The 21,102-nt window shown below is 49.9% G+C and overlaps 1 protein-coding gene across 6 annotated transcripts in view; it reads left to right on the plus strand.

The window, feature by feature from the left end:
- ZBTB16 (zinc finger and BTB domain containing 16) overlaps window positions 1-21,102 on the plus strand; it is a 194,822-nt gene that overhangs the window by 26,117 nt on the left and 147,603 nt on the right. The window lies entirely within an intron of this gene.

Below are 21,102 nucleotides of genomic sequence, written 5' to 3' on the forward strand. Positions count from 1 at the left end.
CAGAGCCTGGAGCCTGTTTCCGATTCTGTGTCTCCCTCTCTCTCTGCCCCTCCCCCGTTCATGCTCTGTCTCTCTCTGTCCCACAAATAAATAAACGTTGAAAAAAAAAATAAAAAAAAAAAAAGCCACGCTAGCAATTCTGGGCATTTGTAAAGCTTTTAGTTGGTTGGAGGTTGGAGAACTGAGATTTTAGTAGAAGACAAACGGGGGAGAGTGTGGAGAGGCAGGGGGCGGTGAGGCTGTGCAATTACCCAGAATGCCAGGCTTCTCTGTTGTCATCCGGCCTCTGAAAATTGGGGGATGGGGGAGTGGGGTAGTCAAGAGCTTTGCAGGCATCTTGGATCGGGTGCTTGCTCTTTTCCTGAAGTTCTTCCCCATGGAATCCTGCTCACAGTCCAAACCCCCACTTTGGGGGGAGAGAACGTCCTGCAGAACCCACTGTCCGCGGCATCGAATGGGAACACGTGAGACTTGGTGCACACCTGTCCTGTTTCACATTCGTGCTCTCCCTTTGCAAACATTAAGGGGCAGTGCAAACTCTGAGGAGCCAGGTGGTTTCCAGGGGAGCCCAATTTGCAATGCAGGTGTTTTCCGTTGTTGGTTTTTGCCACAACCCCCACCCCACCGCCAACCTGGGCTGTCCCTCCCTCTCTCCTGGTCTTCCTGTCCCTGCCAGCCTTCAAGACCTCCTCAAGCGAGGCTCCTCTGGGAAGTGTGGTCTTCATCTGGGCACCCCGGTGTTGCCTGTCTTGTCTCCTGTGCACCGTTTGATCATGGCTCTGCTGCCTCGTGACTGACCTGTTTGACCGTTTTGTCTCCCCACCTAAACCAGCAGCACAGGTTCTGTGAGGACGGCGATGGTGGTACATCCACCCTCTCTCCCTGTACTTGCCGGTGCCGTGCCGAGCACGTAGTAGGTGCTCAGGAAACCGCAGCTAAGTGAGCATTGGCCGCATGCTGAGCACTAGGCTCGCCTCGACACATTGCATCATCGTGATGCACCCTAGAGGAGGTGGGTACTAGTAAAAGGAGTACTCGGGTGCTTGCAAAATCTCCTCTCCCCAGCTTTGGACTTTAGGTTCGTTTGCCCCAAGGAGCTCCTTACCCCTCCTACCCTGCAATCCTGCAGGGTAACTGCATTGACGCGCTTCTTTCAACGGTCTCTTGTGGTCTCCTGGTTCTCAAAAGCATTGTACCCTCCTGGACTCACGCACTGATCCCCTTGCCCTCCCCTCCCTGTATTTCCTGAAACTCTTTCCCTAGAGGCAGCATGGTCCCTGGAGCCCTGCGGGATCCACGTTTGAATGCTGACGTCTCCTCTTGCTGAGCGGCGAACGCTTCCGTCCTCGTGGTCTGTTTCCTCACCTGCAAAATGCTGGTAGTTTCTCTTCCTCGCTGACAGATTGTCAGGGTGTTAGTTGATGCTGAACGCGATCCTCTCATCCCATAATGTAGGTGTTTGCTAAGAAGATGTCCTTGCCGTGCCTCCTCTCTCCAGTCTCTTCTTCGGCAGTCTCGTTTCTGGGATCACCTCTCTTGGGGTGACTTCCAGTCTTCCACCTCTGTTTTTTTGCTTGTTTTTTGGTCTTTTTTGCGTCACACGCCTTCCTTTCTAGCTGCCTCTGTGGACATCAGTTCTGACAGAAATTGGACCTTGGTGTCCTCTGTGGCTCCCACCTTTCCTGTGCCTCTCCGGCCCCATCTCTTCACTCTCACTTAACCAGATGGCTGTCTGTCTCCTAAGCAGCCTTCCTGCAGAGTCCCCGCCTCTGGCCTCTGAAGCAGGACTCTGATGATGTTGCTGCCGTGCTCAAAGACCTGCAGTGGCTCTCTAGTACCTCTTCTAGAGAATAGGCTAGAGCGTTCCTAGCTTGGTGTTCAGAGCCGTCACAGATCCTGGGTTCCAGCCACATCTCCGCCCCTCCCCCCAGGGCAGGGACCATCTTTTGTGTCTGTGTTACCACCTTTTAGTCCACTGTCCGTGCATGGCCGCTCCGTACCTTTTGCTTCTTTCTTTTCTTCTCTTGCCCTTTCCCTCTCCACGCGTCGCGGCAAGCCCAGAGCTTTTAAGCTGCAGTGTGGATGCTCTCTCCTTCCTTGATACGTTCCGCCAGTTGGAAAGACCGTGTCATCCGTCCTCGGAACTCCCATGCCTGAAGAGGTGTAGGTCAAACCTGATCTTTCATCAGTGCTGCTCCTTTTGACTTCTCCCCCAAGACGCTCTTGAGTGTTTGTGGGCGGGATCTGAGTCCTGTCCGGTAACACGACCATCTGCTTTGTACTCCTTCCTCCCCAGGGTCCTTCGTGGTGCCCGGCACGTGGTAGCCGTTCCGTACATCCCCTTGGCTTCGTGAACCGGAGGTCGTGTGGTGAACAGCGGTGCTTCCGGGATGCAGGGGTGGGCTGAACTTTCTGTCTCTGCGGTGTGGCGCTCAAGGGTTAACCACCTGAGCGAAGCTGGTAGCGAGGGGGGAGCAGGACGGCAGGCCCAGGCTCAGGTGTTATCAAAGCAGAACTCTCTTTCTTTTGGAGCTTTTCTTTTTCAGTCTTTCTTTCTTTCTTTCTTTCTTTCTTTCTTTCTTCTTTCTTTCTTTCTTTCTTTCTTTCTTTCTTTCTTTCTTTCTTTCCTTTCTTCCTGTCTTATCAGTGGAAAATTTGTCCTAATTGGCATCTTTATTACGGCAGGAATAGGCCAGGCAGGCGTGAAGGGCTGGGAGAGTGTGAACACTGTGTGAAGGGAGGTGGCCGGGGGCTGCACACACAATGCCTGATTGTGCAGGCACGGGCATTAATGTCCCACGCCTGTGTTTACCCACCAGGTGACAACGAGCAGGCCAGCCAGGGCCGAGGACCGTGAGCCCCGGCAGCTGGATCCTCTTTCCCCTTCCCTCGCCCTCCGGCGCTGCCGTCTAGGACCCACCCGACTGGGCCACATCCCAGCGAGAAGCAGTCTTTGAGGAAAAGCTGGGGAGCGCTGTGCTGGGCGGAAGGCACGCCTCAAGGGGTGAACACTTCTGATTCCATAGAGGGGCTCTCTGGTGGCCTCACGGAAGCTGCGAGGAGCGAGTCCTGAGAGCAGGGGCCCAGCCAGGGACTCCTCATTGGCCCCTGCTCGCTGGTTAGTGCAGTGATCCCACCACTGTATTTACTTCCACACCATCCCTTCAGTAGGATCAAGAGCCCTTTGAGGGCAGAGGCTGTGTCTTTTTCTTTTCTTCATCGCAGTGCCCAACCTGGCAGGTAGCTCAGGCCATGATCTGTGAGGTATTCAGTGTGGAACTGTGGAGGGCTCGGTGGATTCCTAAGACCCAGGGAGGGGATCCGCCCTCCGCAGACTCCTAGAAACAGTCCCCTCTCCTACTTGAGCTTGGGTGGGAGGCAGGAGGCTGCTGGGTTAGCTTGGTGGGAGGCAGAGGGGATGATGATCTGGCTAACAGTCCTGAAGTCCTGTGTTCTGTGCAGGGTTTGTGACCCTGGCACAGGCAGGAGCCGCGTCTGGAGATGAGTGGGGCAGGGCAGCTCCTCCTCTTTTCCTTCCTCCACACTTTGCAAGGTGCAAATCGCAAGGTATTTGCAATGTAAAGGTGCAGGAGTTCCACAGGCAGCCGGAGGGCAGGTGCGGGTCTGTAGCTCCCACTCGGGGCCTCCCTGGGGCAGCCGGCCAGGCTCGGGGCAGGAAGTGGCTGATTCTGGATCACTTGGCTGCTCTGGTTTGCTGCTGAGATTGTTCCTGTGATCAAGATCTTAGATCTGGAAGGGGTATTGGGAGGTGATCTCGTTTATCTTGCCCTTTCAGGCAGGAAAGGTGGCATGATTTCTCTCAAGCCCATCTCTTGGACAGGTAACTGAGGCTCAGGGTGACAAGTGGCTCTTGCAAGTCATTCCGTGTGGCTCCTTATGCTCTTGTCCTCTGTTCCTCGGCAGCTCGTGTTGTGGACGGCTGTGGGAGAGATCCCGTCTTCTGTGGGGTGAGGCCGTTCTCATCACTGAGGTGCCTGAGGCCTGAGAGGGGCAGGAAGACTGTCCGTTATTCCTAGACGCCTTAATGCAGGGGGCCGCTGGGAAGGCAGGGTGGCCTCTTGGATTCTGGGTTTCTCTGAGTTGAGGCCTTGGCCTGGTAGACTTTTGGCACTTGGGGAAGCAAAGTAGGGATGCCTGGCCTAGCCAGAGAGCTGGTCTCCTCTGCGCCAACCCCACATCACAGAAATGCCTGGACTTCTTGGTGGTGACAAGATAGTGCCTGTGGTGGTTGAGGGCTCGTCTGGGGCTCGTCCGAGATGTGGGTCAGAACTTCCTGATCTGTGGCTTCCGGGCCCGGGCTTTTTGTCCCTCAATCCTGAGAAACTGATTTTAAAATGTAAAGAAGGACTTGGTTTTCTCGGAGGCCCTGTGGGCCGGCCCTGGGCAGCCACGGAGAGAGTTTCTGCTTTCCCGGCAGGGCCGGCGTGTGTGCCCTGGGGCTGCCCGCCCTAGTAACATCTCCAGCACGTTCTCAGGTCCTTTCTGCCCTTCCCTGCAGCCCTTTTGTCTCTGTGGGAAGCTCAAGAAAACTGTATGTGGCCTTGTTTGTTTCTGCTTCCCATTTTTCTTCTCCCAAGTTCCAGAGTTTGTCCTCCCAACCCCTGCCCTGCCCAGGGCGGTGGTAGTGAAGTCACAGCGGGTGTGATGGTTACAGCTTCTACCTGGCTGTAGAGGCTGAGGCAATGAACTTTTTTTTTTTGTTGTTTTTAGTTTTTTAAAAATGTTTGTTTATTTTTGAGAGAGTGTGAGTGGGGGAGGGGCAGAGAGAGGAGGGGAGAGAGGATCTGAAGGGGGCTCTGAGCTGTCAGCACAGAGCCCGACGTGGGGCTCAAACTCACCAACCATGAGATCGTGACCTGGGCCAGTCGGACGCTTAACCGACTGAGCCCCCCAGGCACCCCGGCAATGAATTTTTGATAAAGAATCTTTCACCGTATTGTCACGACATCCCCTGCCACCCCCTCAGTGTATTCGGATCGCGAATATATGTGCACGTCAGGGCCGCGCGTGCTGGCTTCTGTGAATGCTGGTGCCAGTGGCTGCGGTGGGTGGCTGAGCCGACCTGGGGGCTTGGCCCGTTTCCTCTGAATCTGTGAGCTTATGTGCTGCTTCTACCCTTCCTCGTGCCTTTTTTTCTTTCTCCGCGTCGTCCCTTCTTTATTTTGTGTGGCTACACCTAGGGTGGTACAGTTCTTGGGTGCTTCTCAGCGCCCCCCCCACCCCGGGGACAGTATCTGGGGCCTGTGGTCAAGGGTGGACGCCAGCCTCTGGGCCTTCCCCACCCGCCCCTTCTCCTTGCTTTTGTCCAGTTGGCCGGACAAAGAGAACGGCCCCGAACGGCCTCCCTCCCTCCCCCAAACCAGTCAGGCAGTGGCGTCCGAGATGAGTTTCCTCCGGCCATTTCGCCCAAGTGCTTGAGTGATCCAAAGTCACCGGGACCGGCCAGGCCCCTCCACCTCCTCCTCACCGGCACCCTCAAACCAGCTGGGGCCGCCTCCTTTTGTCTTCCTGCCCCGGGGTGGCCGGTGGGTGCGGGCAGCGGGGCTGAGCAGAGCCTCTGGGGCTCTGTGGACCAGCAGCTCGCTACAGTAGAGTAGGAGGAGGTCTGGGGGCCGGAGGGGCAGGTCAGACAGGCCTCTTTTATTTACAGTACTCTCTTTCACGGCCCCAGTGAAACAGGAGCCCCGAGAGGCTGTCGTGAAAGGGGACTGTGTTTGTGCATTCAGGCCTTCCAAGGCTTGCTACAAAAGGTGGGGGCACCCGGAGCACTGAAGGGGCTTTTTGTCATTGACAGTTTGGCTTGGGGTGGAAGAGGGGCCAGAGAGTGGGGGCCGCTGCCAGGACCGCGAACGTGTGCGGGTTTCTGCGGCTCTCAGCTGCTCCTTAAAACTGAGTTTGTGTCTGGGGTCGACGGGGGGAGCGTTTGGTCTTGACCGTCTTCTTTTGTTGGAGCAAAGGATTCCTTTCTCCCGAATGTGTCTCCCGATGGTCCAGTGGTCCTCATGTGAGCTATGGTTGGAGGTAGAACAGAGGGGACCCCATCTGCTCCCTCCCTCTCCTCTCTCCCAAGAGCAATTCCATAGGCAGAGACTGGCTTCCTTTGATCTTTATAGCGGCCTTTTCCTGATTCCTCCTCTCCCTGTATAATCTCTCTGAGACTTAGTTTGGCCATCTCTAAAATGGGGGGAGTGATAGCACCTGCCCAATGTATAGGGTTGTTGTAAGGATCAGGTCAGATAACACATGCGATTGTCTTGCACAGAGTTCTTCCCTTGTAAACTGACCAGGTCGTGGTCCCTTTATGAGTCTGAGGAGCCAAACTGGGGACCCCACTTTGTAGTCCTCCTGTCTTCCTTTTACCCTCCTCTGGCTCTTGGGACTCTTCATACCTGGCACCTTCTCATCTGCATTACATGATAAAGGGAAAGGAAGTTTTCCAGAAGAACATTCAAAGGATTAAGGTTTCAAGCTGTAGAATACATGAAAACACATACATACCACATACCACACTCAAAAATTGCCCTTTAAAAGCAGATCAGAGGGGCGCCTGGGTGGCTCAGTCGGTTAAGCATCCGACTTCAGCTCAGGTCATGATCTCATGGTTCATGAGTTCAAGCCCCACATCCGGCTGTGTGCTGACAGCTCAGAGCCTAGAGCCTGCTTCAGATTCTATGTCTCCCTCTCTCTCTGCCCCTCCCCTGCTCGCACTCTATCTCTCTTTCTCTCTCAAAAATAAAAATAGGGGCGCCTGGGTGGCGCAGTCGGTTAAGCGTCCGACTTCAGCCAGGTCACGATCTCGCGGTCTGTGAGTTCGAGCCCCACGTCGGGCTCTGGGCTGATGGCTCAGAGCCTGGAGCCTGTTTCTGATTCTGTGTCTCCCTCTCTCTCTGCCCCTCCCCCGTTCATGCTCTGTCTCTCTCTGTCCCAAAAATAAATAAACGTTGAAAAAAAAAATAAATAAAAAAATAAAAATAAACATAAAAAAAAAAAAGCAGATCAGAAACCACCAGTGCCTGCCCCGCCTTGGTAAATTCTGATCAGCCCCGGCAGTACATTCTTAGTGGACCCACTCTGAGTGCAGATAGGTGTCCCAAGTGTTTTTGCCTCTGCCTTTTAATTTTAGTTTCGAGATTTTATTTTCAGAACCAAAAATCAGGGCCACAGATTAGCACTAGCACAAAATAGTTTTGTTCAAGCCCATCCTAGAGAACCTTGGGGCCACTAGACACCCTGGGTGGTTTGCGCTGTGGAGAAGTGAACAGCTCACGGGTGGGGTTGCCGCCTTCAGCTACCGAGGGGCCGTCTTCCTGTCTGACTTTTGTTCTCTGGCTCCCCCCCACCCCCGCTTCCTCCCTCACACTTAATCACTGCTGCTCCCAAAGGGGATCCCCTCTGTCTTCCTTGTTCGTGTTCCAGAGACGTGGTTGATAAGCAGCAGGACAAGAGGAAGGGAAAGGACACCTGGAAGGAGGTGAATGAAAGGCCTAATGGTAGAGGGTTAGCGGTGGAGTGTTGATGGTGGGGCATTGATGGCAGAGTGTTGATGGGAGACCATGGGCTTGAAATGTAGAATTAGAACCTCAGAAAAACCTCTTTACCATGTACTCAGGCCCTTTCTGTGTCCTGTCCCACCAGCAGGAGGGATCTTATTTCTACCACTTAATTCATGTCCATTTTCTAGATGGTTTATTGAAAAGGCATCACACTAGCACTTTGGAACGATACATCATATGCTAGGATTGACTGGTTCTGGATGGTTCTTGTGTCGTCAAGAGGCACATTTCCTTTCTGCATTTGTTTGTTTGGAGTAGTGATGACATCGTTGGTTCAGATTGTTAGCCCCTCTCTGGTTTAACTCTTCAATGTAGTACCTTAATGGTATTTTATTTTTGGACTTGTCACTAGAAGAAAACCAAACCTGTTGGTCCACTAACAGTCTGAGACGTTTCATTTATGCATCAGGATATTGAAAGAAGCTTTGTGGAAAGGTTTCCTCTCCCCCCCTTAGTGAGAGTGTGGCCTACCCCGTGGATTTCAGTGCTGTGGCTGCTGGTCACCCAGCTTCTGGGGGTCAGTGGGAAACTTGGGCATGTGGACAGTAGGAAGGAGGTGTGGTCGCCTCGAGAGAGAGCCATTGCTGCTCAGGAAGTTTCTGTGTGGGCCCCAGCCTGACTGCTACGAGTCTGTGTGGTGCTTTTGTGTGGATTAGAAAAGGCGCCCCATTCTTGCAGGAGGGTGCAGCTCCTACTAGGACCCATGACTTGGTGAAGTGGATGGCACTGGATTTCAAACCTGCTTCCCCTCAGTCAGTGCACAAGGTCCCTGGCGCCAGGGGGCTTCAGTGGTTGGAGGGGTCCTAGAGCGCAGGCTGTTTGGACGAACTGCTTTGGGCCATCACCTCACTGAGCATCTGTGGGGGAGAGCAAGAGTTGCCAAAGGCCAAGGCCTCCAGGGATCTGTTTCACTGATCCCTTGACCAGCCTGTGTGCCCCCTTAGCCAAGAGCTTCCCGGGCACTGCACCCACAGCACCAGGCTCAATTCTGTAGAAGTGGGTGAGGGCGCCTGTCTGCATGTCTCCCGGCATCCCTAAAGCTGCCAGAAGTGTGAGGTGGGGTTTATGGGATCCTTCTAGCATGAGTGTCTCTTGGGATCAGGGCCAAGGGAAACAGCATGAAAGGGTAGGAGTGGCAGAGAAGGTGGGCGCACCTGTGCACGCTCCACGCTCAGTGTCCCTGCATTGTGGGGTTCAGCTTGGGAAAACACAACCTCTCACCAGCCAGTTTCTTCCACATAGATAGGGAGCATGGAGAGAGACCAGTTAACAAGGCAGCATTTAGCCCTCTGCAAGAAGATCGGATTCTTTTGCCCCTTTCCTTGGAGCTCAGTTCCCCGTGGCTCGGCTGTTTAAAAGCAACCACTAGGCATAGGCCTGCGGGAGACAATATGCCTGAGGTCACTTTAGCCCCAGAACACTTGGGCACTGTGTTGACAAGACTCTAAAGTGCCCACGGTAAGTAGACCAGGGCCTGAGAATAATTTCCATTTAACTAATTATTATTCTTACCGCAACAGATTTGAAATCTATTTAACTTTTCAGGGTCCCATAGCCTTTTAAATGTTTCGAGTGTATTCTCTCTGATAGGTTACCTTTTCTCTCCCTGTAGGCTATAATTAGTGTCCTTTACACCAAATTGGCTTAGAATTGGATGTAGAGAAGATAAGAATCAAATTACCAGTATTTATCTTGTAAATTCCAAAAGATCGACTGAAGACACTGTATTTAAAAAAAAAAAAAGGGAGTTGGAAAGAAAAGTTTATTCTATGAAAAAGTAAATTTCTCATGGTCTGAGCATCCCAGGGCCATTTTAATATTAAAGCTGCAAGTTTCTCTTGAAGGAACCTAAAATTGCCTTTTCCTTGTCTCAGTTTTTATTTCCAGAGGAGCTTCTGAAATACGTGCCAGGCTTTGGATGGTGGAGGGCTGATGTGGTCCAGAGTTTCCATTAAAATTTGGAGGTTTTCGGATTATCTATGATTTCTGATTTTGTGGTAGGACATAAACCTCTAAATATGCCTATCTGAAAGATACACATGCAATTTTTTATCTTGGCATTTTAAGTTATTAAGCTTTTGAGGAGATGGGAGAACAGATCTCCATGACTCCTGCATGCTTGCATGTCTCAAAATATCAGCGTGCTAGTTTCCACGGGCTGTCTGGTCCAGTAAATGCCCAGCAGGTTTAAATAAGGTCTGCTTGAAAAATATGCTTGTGTTTTTAACACTGTTGGCTCGTAAAGGTGCCAGGAGGTAATGACATGTTAAGATCGTTCATTAAGCTGTTCACCCGCATTGCCTGTACCTGACAACTCCTTCGTTTTCTTTTCTTTTTTTTTTTAAGTTTATTTTATTTATTTTGAGAGAGAGAGAGAGTGAGTGAGTGCAAGCCAGGCAGAGAATCCCAAGCAGGCTCCATGCTGTCAGCGCAGAGCCTGAGATGGTGCCTCGATCCCATGAACTGTGAGATCATGACCTGAGCTGAAATCAAGAGTTGGACCCTCAACCGACTGTGTCACTCAGGCGCCTCCTGAGTCCTTCTTTTCTAAGGCACACTTCTGGTCCAGACTCTTACCTGCATCAGGTGAGGAAGTGGGGGGTTTTGGCTGCAGCCCCGGCTAGAGGCAGGGTAGGGGATGCTTGGCACTTCACGGGCACTTTGGTGACCACATATATATATACTCTCCATGCGCCTTTCTGCTTCGGCAACGTTGTTGACTAGTTTTCCAGTTCTCATTCTCTCTTTTTTTCTCTTGTGGTTCTGATGGAGGTGTTGGATGCCAAAGCACAAGTGATGGATTTATTTCAAAAACAAAAATGTATTTTGTGGAGTGCCTGGATGGCTCAGTTGCAAGAACGTGTGACTCTTGATCTCAGGGTCATGAGTTTGAGCCCCGTGTTGGGTGTAGAGGTTACTAAAAACAAAACAAAACAAAACTCAAAAAAAAAAGTATTTTGTGAGACTTTCCCTTTCTTTTTAAATTATTAGCGTTTGTTTATTTTTTGAGAGAGAGCGAGAGTGAGGCTCGTGAGTGGGGCAGGGGAAGAGAGAGAGAGAGAGAGAGAGAGAGAGAGAGGGAAACACAGAATTTGAAGTGGTCTCCAGGCTCTGAGCTGTCAGCACAGATCCCGACGAGGGACTCAAGCCCACAAGCGGTGAGATCATGACCTGAGCCGAAGTCGGATGCTTAACCGACTGAGCCACCGGGGCGCCCCAAGCCATTCCCCTTCTGACTGTGTATCCAAGAGAATCGAAAGCAGGGATTTAACCAGGTAACTTGCACATCCACGTTCATCCAGCATTCCTCACAACAGAAAGGTAGAAAACAACCCAGATGCCCGTAGGTAGGTGAATGGATCGATAAAAATGTGGTGGATACACAGAATGGAGTATTACTCAGCCTCAGAAAGGAACGAAGTTCTGACAGACTCATGCTACAACGTGGATGAACCTTGAGGACATCATGCTGGGTGAAGTAAGTTAGACATTAGCGGATAGGTAGTGTCCTGCTTCTGAGAAGCCGGTTCAGAGACACAGTAGAACAGAGGTAACCAAGGAGCTGAGGGGAGGGAAACGGAGTCCATGTTTTAAGGGCGTTTGGGAGGAGGAAATGGTCCTGTGGGTGGATGGATGGATGCATGATGCTGTGAATGTGCTTATTGCCGCTGAACTACACACTTAAATAGGGCTAAAATCGTGCATTTTATGTTTTTTTTTACCACGGTAAGAAAATGTATTTGATGTTAATTGCCATACCTGGCATTGGAGACAACATTTCTTGGAAAATACTTAGACCATTATACTATTAAAAATCCTTTGCAGGGGCTCAGCTGGTTGAGCATCCAACTCTTGACTTTGGCTCAGATCACGGTCTCATGGTTTCGTAGGTTTGAGTTCCGTGTTGGGCTCTGTGTTGAGTGTGGAGCCTGCTTGGGATTCTCTCTCCCTCTCTCTCTCTCTGCCCTTCCCCTGCTCGCACCTTGTCTCTCTCAAAATAAAATAAGAAATTAAAAACAAAAATCCTTTGCTGAGTAAAAACAACCACGTGTTAGCCTGTATGCAGTCTTGATTGAGTATCAGTGGTCAACCTAGCCTTCCCATTCAATCATCATCATGGTTATTTGCTAGGTGAGGTTATTTCTATCGGATGCCTCCTGTAAGGTGATAGGATTACTGATTGGGGTCCTGTGTTTTTATTACTCCTGTGATTCTAAGTCTCCTCCTTTCTGGCTCTGGAACTTTTTTCTCTCGTTGACCACTTTCCATGGGTGATCCTGAAGAAAATCTTCCACTCTTGATTTTTTTTTCTAACTAAATAATTTTTTAAAAATGTCTGTGGCTTTCCAACACAGGGAGGTTTCAGTGAGGAAGGAAATTCGTTCCCAGTTTTCAGAATTCCTGAAACTCCCGGAAGAGGAGTTTTGTGTTTTCCGACTTGGTGCCCATGTGTTTGTGCTCTGGGGCCCTGTGACAGGCGCGCATGCAGCCACAGATTCTGTGAGCTTCTGAAGAGCAACTTTTCTGGCCCTTCTTCCCTTCCTCTTAGTATGGTTTTAATTAATTAAAAAATTATTTTGTTATTTTATTTCTTTTTGAGAAAGAGAGAGAGAGAGACAAAGCGCAAGTAGGGGAAGAACAGAGAGAGAGGGAGACACAGAATCCGAAGCAGGCTCCAGATTGACACGGGGCTCGAACTCTCACGGACCATGAGATCATGCGTGGCCTGGGCTGAAGTCGGATGCTTAACCGACTGAGCCACCCAGGCGCCCCAGTTTGGTTTTAATTTAAATGAAAATTTAAAAACTCCTAAGGAAATTGAAAGGGGAACTCGGTGCCCAAGTCCGTCGGAATTTCAAGAAAAGCACAGAAGTTCTGGAAATGGAAGTTTCCTCTACCCGGTGGTGTCATTGCTGCCAGCAGCCTCGCTCTGTGCTTCTGAGGGTTTGATGGCCAGCATCTGAAGGTACGGGCCATATATATAGTGCCGGGCGTGTGGGCACGTTGGCGCTGATCTGAAAAAGCTTAACTTTGGCATTTCTAGGTTTATTTTAAACCTACAACCTTTAACGCCAGACACAGAGCTGCCTTCCCACTTAATGTAGCCATACATTGATTGCTTTTAATTAGTGTTGGATCTTTTTTGGTGTTTTGCAGCTTGGGATATATAAAAAGTCTGATTTAAATATAAAAAAAAAAAAAAAAGAAAAGAAAAAAAAGAAAACTTGAGACATTGTCACGGGTGCCGCAGAAACCAGCACGGGAGCTTTTGAAATCCTAACCTCCCCGTCCTCTTATTTTCATCTTGGGTTGGGTGGGCCGAGAACCAAGTGAAAAAAAGTCCCGTTTGACCCACGTCCCGGACGGAGGTAATTTTCTTGCAGTGTTTTGGCAGAAAGGAAACGTCTGTATTTAAAATAACGAGGGTGGCGAGCTGGGTTTCCATCGCGTAAACTATAGTTGCTGCAGATCAGTAGTACCAGCAGAGTAACGGGCTCTGGGCTCAGGCCGAGAGGGCTGGGGTCGGGCTCTGGGGTTCAGCAGTTAGGCAATGCCAGTGCCCGCTTGTGGTTTCCAGCCCAGAATGCCTCCTGCTTTGCTTGCACGTCGCCACCCCTGGTGGGAGGCCTCCACGCCACTGTCGAGTTCTACAGTAAATATTTCAGACATCCTGGGCCCTGCTCCCCTTTCCCTGCAGTAAATTACATATTAAAGTAGCCTGGTAACTGAGCACCGGTTGCCGTGAGATAAGGGCTAGGAAATCAATATGTTTGCCATGTGGCTGCTTGTTTATGACACCTGCTTCTGGAACAGTTGAGCAATGTTCTGTTTGTCAAGGCTGCATTTCAGAAGCTTGTATCCTAAAACAACCGCGATCTTACTGGGGAGAGAGTAGTGCTACAGCAGATATTGATTGGACTTCTCTAAGTATGGAATTGCACTCTAAACAGTGGTCTCACAGCCTGTGATCCCCCCTCCCGCCACTGTTGGAAAGAGGGAGGAGGAGGAGGTAGATACTCTGAACATATGTATCATAAATCTATTTTATAACGCCTCCGATGTGGTCAGTTAAAAGGAGGAGTGCGGCTTATAATAAGGAAGTGTAGGTGGTGTTCAGATTTATCTGTTCTTTGTCTACCTGGCTCATACCAGTTTCGTTCTCTCCCAACTCCAGGTCCTCCCCGATAGGTGCTTTTCCAAGAGCAGCAAAGGCAACGAGAAACATAGCTATAGCTGTTGGTAAATAAACATTTTAACCTAAGTCTCCAGGGTGGTTTTATTTTAACTAATGGGTGATAACTGTTGTCTTATGATCCTGCCTGCTGGTGAGTCAATGGGCCTTAGGGGCTGTGCGGTGTCAACTCAGACCAGTGAAAGACTGTGTGTGTGTGTGTGTGTGTGTGTGTGTGTGTGTGTGTGTGTGTTGGAGGGTGAGGGGGCGTATGGGGGAGTCATCTTTGGAGACAGCAGGGAGACCACCTGCTTCATTTGGCCTCCCATTTTGGAAAAGAGCATCCGCGATGCAACTTCTTTCCTTGCCTTCGGGATGCAGTAGAATGAATAAATTTTCAAATGAATTTGGTATTGTGTTGGTGTCCTTGGGATACCAGGAGCACACGCCCTCCCAGTGTTTTTGCACCTTTCTAGGAATTATTCCGCTGCCTCCACCCCGTCAGTGTTCGTGACTTGCAGTGGACGCACACAGAAACAGTTCTTCTTGCCAAAAAGTGAGTTAAGGGTTTAGGAAGAAACACGAGCCCCCTCGTCGAGCACTCCAGAGGCCGCCGTGTCTGGGCTCCTGCCATGTTGCCCTGTACTGGGGAGACGATCTCTTAATGATGCTAATATATTCGGAGATCTGATTTTCCTTTGTGTGTTTTCTAAACCCAGATTGTCAGGTTCTCCTTAATTGCTAGTGGCAAAATGTTACTTTGCTTTCTGTTTTCCATGTGATAGTAAGTGGCTTATCCAGTCATCTCTCCCTGCGCATGTTCAGCCCAGGCAGATGTAAAACTGGCTGGAAGTGGCTGGAAGGAGGGCTTGGTGAGCTGAGTTGTACCAATCCCAGTCCAGGGCAGCCGAAGCTGTGTCTGCATGGCTGATGGAGAGAGTAGTGATAACAGGCATTCAGGGCAAAAATCTGTTTCCTGCCATCCCCCACACCCTATTCGTCAGTAATGCAGTTGACCCTCTGAACAGTACAGAAGTGAGGGGTGCCAACCGCCCCCCCACCCCCTCCCCATGGTCAAAAATCCATATGGACTTTTGACTTCCCAACAACTTAACTCATAGCGTATTGTTGACCGGAAGCCCACATAAACAGCTGATGAACACATGTTCTGTGTGTTACATGTATTGCATACGGTGTTCTTATAATCAAGTCAGCTAGAGAAGAGAAAATAGTAAGGAAATCTTAGGGAAGAGAAAATACCTGGGCCATACTGTAAAAAAAAAAAAAATCTGTGTTGTTCAAGGGTCAGCACACAGTAGACATGACAGGTGACCTATTTTGAGGAGGCTAGTCTGTAGGTATTTGATGTATATTCAGTTTTTGTGATCCTGGTCTGGCTGGATGACAAAAATGTCTGAGAGGTGCCTCGGTGGCTTAGTAGGTTGAGCGTCTGACTTCGGCTCAGGTCATGATCTTGCTGTCGTGAGTTTGAGCCCCGTGTCGGGCTCTGTGCTTACAGCTCAGAGCCTGGAGCCTGCTTCGGATTCTGTGTCTCCCTCTCTCTCTGCCTCTCCCCTGCTTCCTCTCCCTCTGTTTCTCTCTCTTTCAAAAAAAAAAAAATTAAAAAAAGGTCTTAAGTTGAGACCAGTTCAAGTATTTCATCCTTCTCGTTGGGAGAGTATGGTCATACAGCAGGGTACGAATTCCAGGGTGTGGGTGAGCTGGCCTCTCTCCTCTTGAGTTTACTCAGCCACAGATGGAAATGGGTGAAATGGAATTCGGACCTTTCCAGTTATTTTAGTTTTCTGGGAGATTTTTAATCCTCACACAGTGCTGAGAACTGCAGTGACTCTGACCTTTCTGACAGACTTTTGTGAGATAGGGCGAATCTACCTTTACGAAATGATTAACCTTTTATAAGACTGGGATAATTATAAACTTAGGCCAGACAGCGGCTGTCAGATTCCTGGCTTTGAAAGTTCAGGTATTTATTGCTTTCACAAAACTGAAGGCTGGCTTGGGAATCCAGAAGGCCCCCTGGGTTGGCGGGAGCCCCTAGAGGAGTTGTTAATGAGGAGGTGGTCTTGTGAGCTGGCATCTTGGGTCTAGAGGCGCCCTTAGGGCCAGAACATTGCAATCTGCTTTGCTTTTTGTTTGTTTTGGACAGTTACCTCCTCCTGTAAAGGGATTTGGGATATGCATTCATTTATGACCCATCCCTTTCTATATTCTCCAGTTCAGCATTGGCGGTCTTTGGGACCATACCGGCACGTTTTCCTCCCCTGCTTCATTTGTTTCACTGGTTTTACTTGAGGGATTCGTTGGAAACTTGAGGGCAACATGATATGGTATGGTGGAAAGAACCCAAGTTCTGGAGTCAAGACAGACCTAGATTGAGAGCTTGGGCACTTTTTGTTTTTATTTTTTTAATGTTTATTTATTGGGAGAGACAGAGAGGAGGGGGGAAGGAGCAGAGAGAGAGGGGGAGAGAAAGAATCCCAAGTAGGCTCTGTGCCAACAGTACATAGCCGGATATGGGGCTCAAACTCACAAACCATGGTATCCTGAGGACTTGAGCCGAAATCAGGGGTTGGTTGCTCAACTGACTGAGCCACCCAGGTGTCCCTTGGGCACTTTTTATATTATATGTCCTTAGACCGATCACTTACTGTGCAGATCAGAGGAGAAAAACATATGTAGATGTCTTTCCTACTATTGTTGTGCCCAATGAATGTCAGTTCCTGTGTGCTCCTTTCTCTTAGGCCAGAGGACCTGCTTTCATTTCTTCGTATTTTTCATGTCCCTGCACACAGTGGAGATGCATTCAAATATCTTTGGCTCAGTTTTTAGAAAGTTTATTTATTTTTGAGAGACAGAATGTGTGTGGGGAAGTGGGGGAGGGGCAGAGAGAGAGGGAGAGAATCCCAAGCAGTCTTCACACTGTCACTTTGGATCCTGACATGGGGCTGGAACTCACGAACCTCGAGATCATTACCTGAGCCGAAATCAAGAGTCAGTTGCTTAACGGACTGAGCCACGCAGGTGCCCCTGTGGCACATTTTTATGTACATCAGGGTGGTGATAAAGGAACTGGTGGCATCCCAACTGGGTAAGATTTTTAACCATGGTTTTTGGTTTCTCTTCCTTATTTATTAAAAAATTTTTTTTTTTCATGTCTATTTATTTTCGAGAGAGAGAGAGAGAGAGACAACAGTGCGAGCAGGGGAGGGGCAGAGAGAGAGGGAGACGGAATCCGAAGCAGGCTCCAGGCTCTGAGCTGTCAGCACAGAGCCGGTCGTGGGGCTCAAACTCATGAACCGCAAGATCATGACCTGAGCCGAAGTCAGTGATTAACCGACTGAGCCACCCAGGCACCCTGGTTTCTCTTCCTTATGCAATCAGGGGCTGCTATAGGGGATAGAAGTCCTCGATAGAGTCACATTTTCCCTTGCCTTTTGGCCTCAGCATCAGGGACCTCCTTTTTTTTCTTTTTTGGTTGGGTGGTCTGTGTCCAGCTCTGTTGTGGGTCTTGCCTGGCATGTTGGGGTTGGCATTGCATACCATCAATGGTGGCTGGGATGTCCTCCTTCACAGACCTCGGAGGCGCAAGCCTCAGCTGCTTCTCCCTGCAGACTCTCTCTCTGTTGCAATTTCCCTTTCCAGGAAAAAAAAAAATTCCTTAAAAAGTGCTTTGGGAAAGCTTTCTCATTGTGGCCGTAAGGCCATGGTGAGCCGTGGGCAGCCAAGTTTGGGTTTGAATCTCCCTGGGGTTTGAGGCTGCTGAACTGCTATTCCTAACGTGCTCTTGCCTTTTTATGCATGGACCGTCCTTGGGATCCTTGGTGAATTTTTCACTCTGGGGTTTTTAGGAGAAAGGTTTGTCATTCATCATCACGCTCCTCATCCATCACAGTTGCAGTAAGAGTGGTGAGAAGGAAAAGGTGGAATCAGTTGTTCAAATTTTTCTTTCTTCTAGGTAAGTAAGTCTCCCCACCCAGCCCCCATCTTTCTGGAAATGAAACCGTTGGGAAACGTTTGGACTGGTGCCTCTGGGATGATCTTGGCATACGTAGGAAGAGGGATGCTTTTTGTTGATAGCCCTGGGGTTGGTCCTGTACCCCTGAGGTGTGGTTTAGCCAGAGGTGAACAGGCATTTAATTATTTATGGGGTGCCTGGAGAATTCTATGGGCAGGAGAGCCTAGGGCAATTCCAGAAAAAAAAAAGGCCAATCCTGGAGCTTTTCTAGCTGCTTCCTTCTTGGGCTTGAAGGCTTTGCTTCCTGCCATGGATCATAGCCCCCAGTGCCATCCGAGTGTCAGGTGGGGACAGAAGTGTTAGCTGACGTCCTTCCTTGGCATGTGCCATGTTAACCGATCCGCTCAAATGTGGCTGCCTTTCAGACCATTCTGTCTTGCTCCTCTCAGCTGCTGGGAACATTAAAGGGCCTTATTTGAAGGCAAGCATTACAGTGTCAATGATGCTGAAACAGGAGGCACTGCTTTACTGATGTAAAACGGCGCTTGGTTGCATTGATAATTATTCCTGCTTCAGCCACAACACTGATTATTGAGGTTAAAATGTAGGGGCGAGAGAGCCTTGAGGTCATCAGGAGCATTGTCCTGCCTTTAGGCCAGGCCCTGTGTGGAAGGAAAGGAGGGAGTGGACTGGATTGTGTGGGGAGGGAAATTAAATAATGGTTGGAATGCAGGAGGCAGACCCTCACCCCCAGCCTGAGACAGACCAAAGCACCATTAACTCGGTGATGGGCACAGAGGGTGGGGACTGCCTAGGGGCTGCGGGTTGGCTGAGTATTCTGCTTAAACACACTTCCACCCCATGCTGCCCCCCCCCCCCCCCCGTCTGTTTTTTAACGTGTGTACCGTCTGGTAGGAACCGAAGAGGTTTGGCTTTTTTTTTTTTTTTAACTTTGGAACATAAAAGTCTCTGCTTGCATTTGTGTTTTGGTAACCACATGTAACAGCGGTGGAATCTTTCTTCCCTTTGCTTTCTCTGAACTTTCCAGAGAGTGGGCCCCTATCTCTCGGGGGATTAACTCCTTGTGGCCCCCATGTCGTTGGTGCACCCCCACCCTGCGTCAGCATCTAACTCTCTGTACACAGGATGTTTTCTGTAGCCCTTATCAGATGGTTTCGGAGATGCAGGGTGGAGATAGTGGTAACGTTTAACCCATCCTGAATTCCTTTCATGAGCTGGGGCCCAAGGTGAGCTCAGCTGCAGAACAGAGGGAGGGCTTGGCTAGAGCCCCTGATGCTGGGCTTCCTATATCAAAGGGAGGCGTGGAGGCCTGCGGTAGGGTGCACAAAGGAGCTTCATTTCGGTGGCTTATTTAACACCCCTCCCTGACACCAGTGTGTGGGTTTAGAGCCCGAGGAATCAAAGAGAAATTGAACAAACGATTCTTTCTTGTGTGTGGGCTCAGTAATCGAATTTGTGGGATATCCACAGCAGTTCTCTCCTCCTTCCTTCCCCAGCATTTTGGTCGAGGTGCCGGGTTTGAACACTTGCCGAGTGTGGGTTCTGGAAGGGAGCTGAGGCCAGCTCAGGCGTCTCTGAGGCAGCCCTTTTCCGTAGCGATGCATTTGGATTATGTAGAGGTTTAAACGATTGCGTTTATCCCTGGTTGAACGGGCATGGACAGCTGGGAACTGACCAGGTTCTACTCTTCATTCGGCCCTACTGGAGTTCCTACTTTCAAGGCAGAAAAGATGGAAACAGAATAGGGAGTGGCTTAACACAGCTTTGTGAGTAACTAGCAAACATGTGCCAGCCTGTATGTGGCGCCTGCTACCTGGGCAAGGACATCCAGCACCCCAGATTTGGGCATTTCTCCTTCGGAGGGCCGCCCATCTCTCCTTAGCCTTTTCTTCCCTTCTGCCCCCCTTTCTGCAGCAGGAAGGGAAAGGAAAATGCCCCAGAACAGCCACGGTCAGCTGTGTCCCCAGGAGGCTCCGTGTTACCAGGGCAGAGGGCGAGCGGGGACAGAAGAGTGGATTGGTGCTGTGTTGTTGTGGTTTGCTGACAGTTCTCCAGATTTCTCTGGCTATGACTGTCAAATTCAGTGAAGGGATGGGCCTTCTGGAAGCCAAGAGGTAGGAGGTCTTGTGGCCTGGAAACCACCAGGCCCGGGCCCTGGGAGCAACTCACCGTGGCACTGGTCCCACCTGCTTCCGAAAGAGAGAACGTCTTTCTAGAGTCTGCATCACGTGTCCGCTGGAGAACCACCCTGCTGAACAGACATTGACTAATTTTTGCTCTCCTTCCGGCTGACATCAAGGAGAAAGGTCATGCCTCTTATCATTGGGACATTCTTGTAGGGCACAGAGTAATCTCCACCACTTTGAGTAACGGGACTGAGTCCATTTGGGCATCAGAAGGGGACTTTGTCATTAGGGTTTTCTCTGAGATCACGGTTGGTTATCATACCGCCAATCATCCTTGCTTTTTTTCTGACCCGTTTTGCCAGGGGAGCTACCGACTTGACCCACAGCCGTCCTCCCACCTGGGGAAGACCCGTTTGTAAAAACTTAGACCATCGGTGTTTTGGTGTTTTGGCACCTGCTAGGTGGATACAGCAGTACGTTTAGGAAGTTCCTTCTGACATCTGTTCTTTCTCTTGTTGTAATCTGAATATACCCCTCTGATTCTTGCAACAAGCCTGTGAGCTGGGGCTGGCTGGACAGCCCCAAACTCAGAATTAATTCTCTTGGGTGGAACCGTGGGTGTGGCTGTTTTTAGGTGGAGGTGACAAAAAAAGAGGTGTGGTATATGTTTTGGTTTCAGGCTAGCCAGAGAGCTGGCCTCTCTGAGTTCTCTTGTTTGTTTATAAAGTGTGCTTGAATGAGGTTCTTTCCTTCTCCCAGCCTGACAGTCTCCTAGGTAAACTTAGAAGGAAGACAGATACTTCTCAAACTGTCACCGTGGGTGCCATAAAAGAGACATTTGGACAGTGGTGCCGGGAAGATCCTTGTCTTTGCTCCGTGTTAATACGAAGGGATTGGGGTAGCCCTGATCACCAGGGGAAGGCGGTTTTTCTTCATTTAGCTTTTAATTGCTTTCTTTCACTTTTATGTATAAAAGATTGTCCATTTAATTAACTCAAGAATGCAATTTCAAAAACACTAATGCTTTACACATGATGGCTTTTAAAATAAAAGTAGCATTCTAATATTGCATAATGTTTTCCTATTCCCCCACTCCTCTCCGCCCCCGCCCACCACCCCTCCAGTCTGTATTAACCTTTAGCAGCCAAGCGTTGTTTGGAGGAAAATGCTGGTCTTGATGGTGAGTCTGCCTTGCCTTCTCTTTCCACTCTCCACAGTGATAGGGCGGCCACT

The sequence above is a fragment of the Prionailurus viverrinus genome, chromosome D1, assembly GCF_022837055.1.
Source record: "Prionailurus viverrinus isolate Anna chromosome D1, UM_Priviv_1.0, whole genome shotgun sequence".
Taxonomy (NCBI): Eukaryota; Metazoa; Chordata; class Mammalia; order Carnivora; family Felidae; genus Prionailurus; species Prionailurus viverrinus.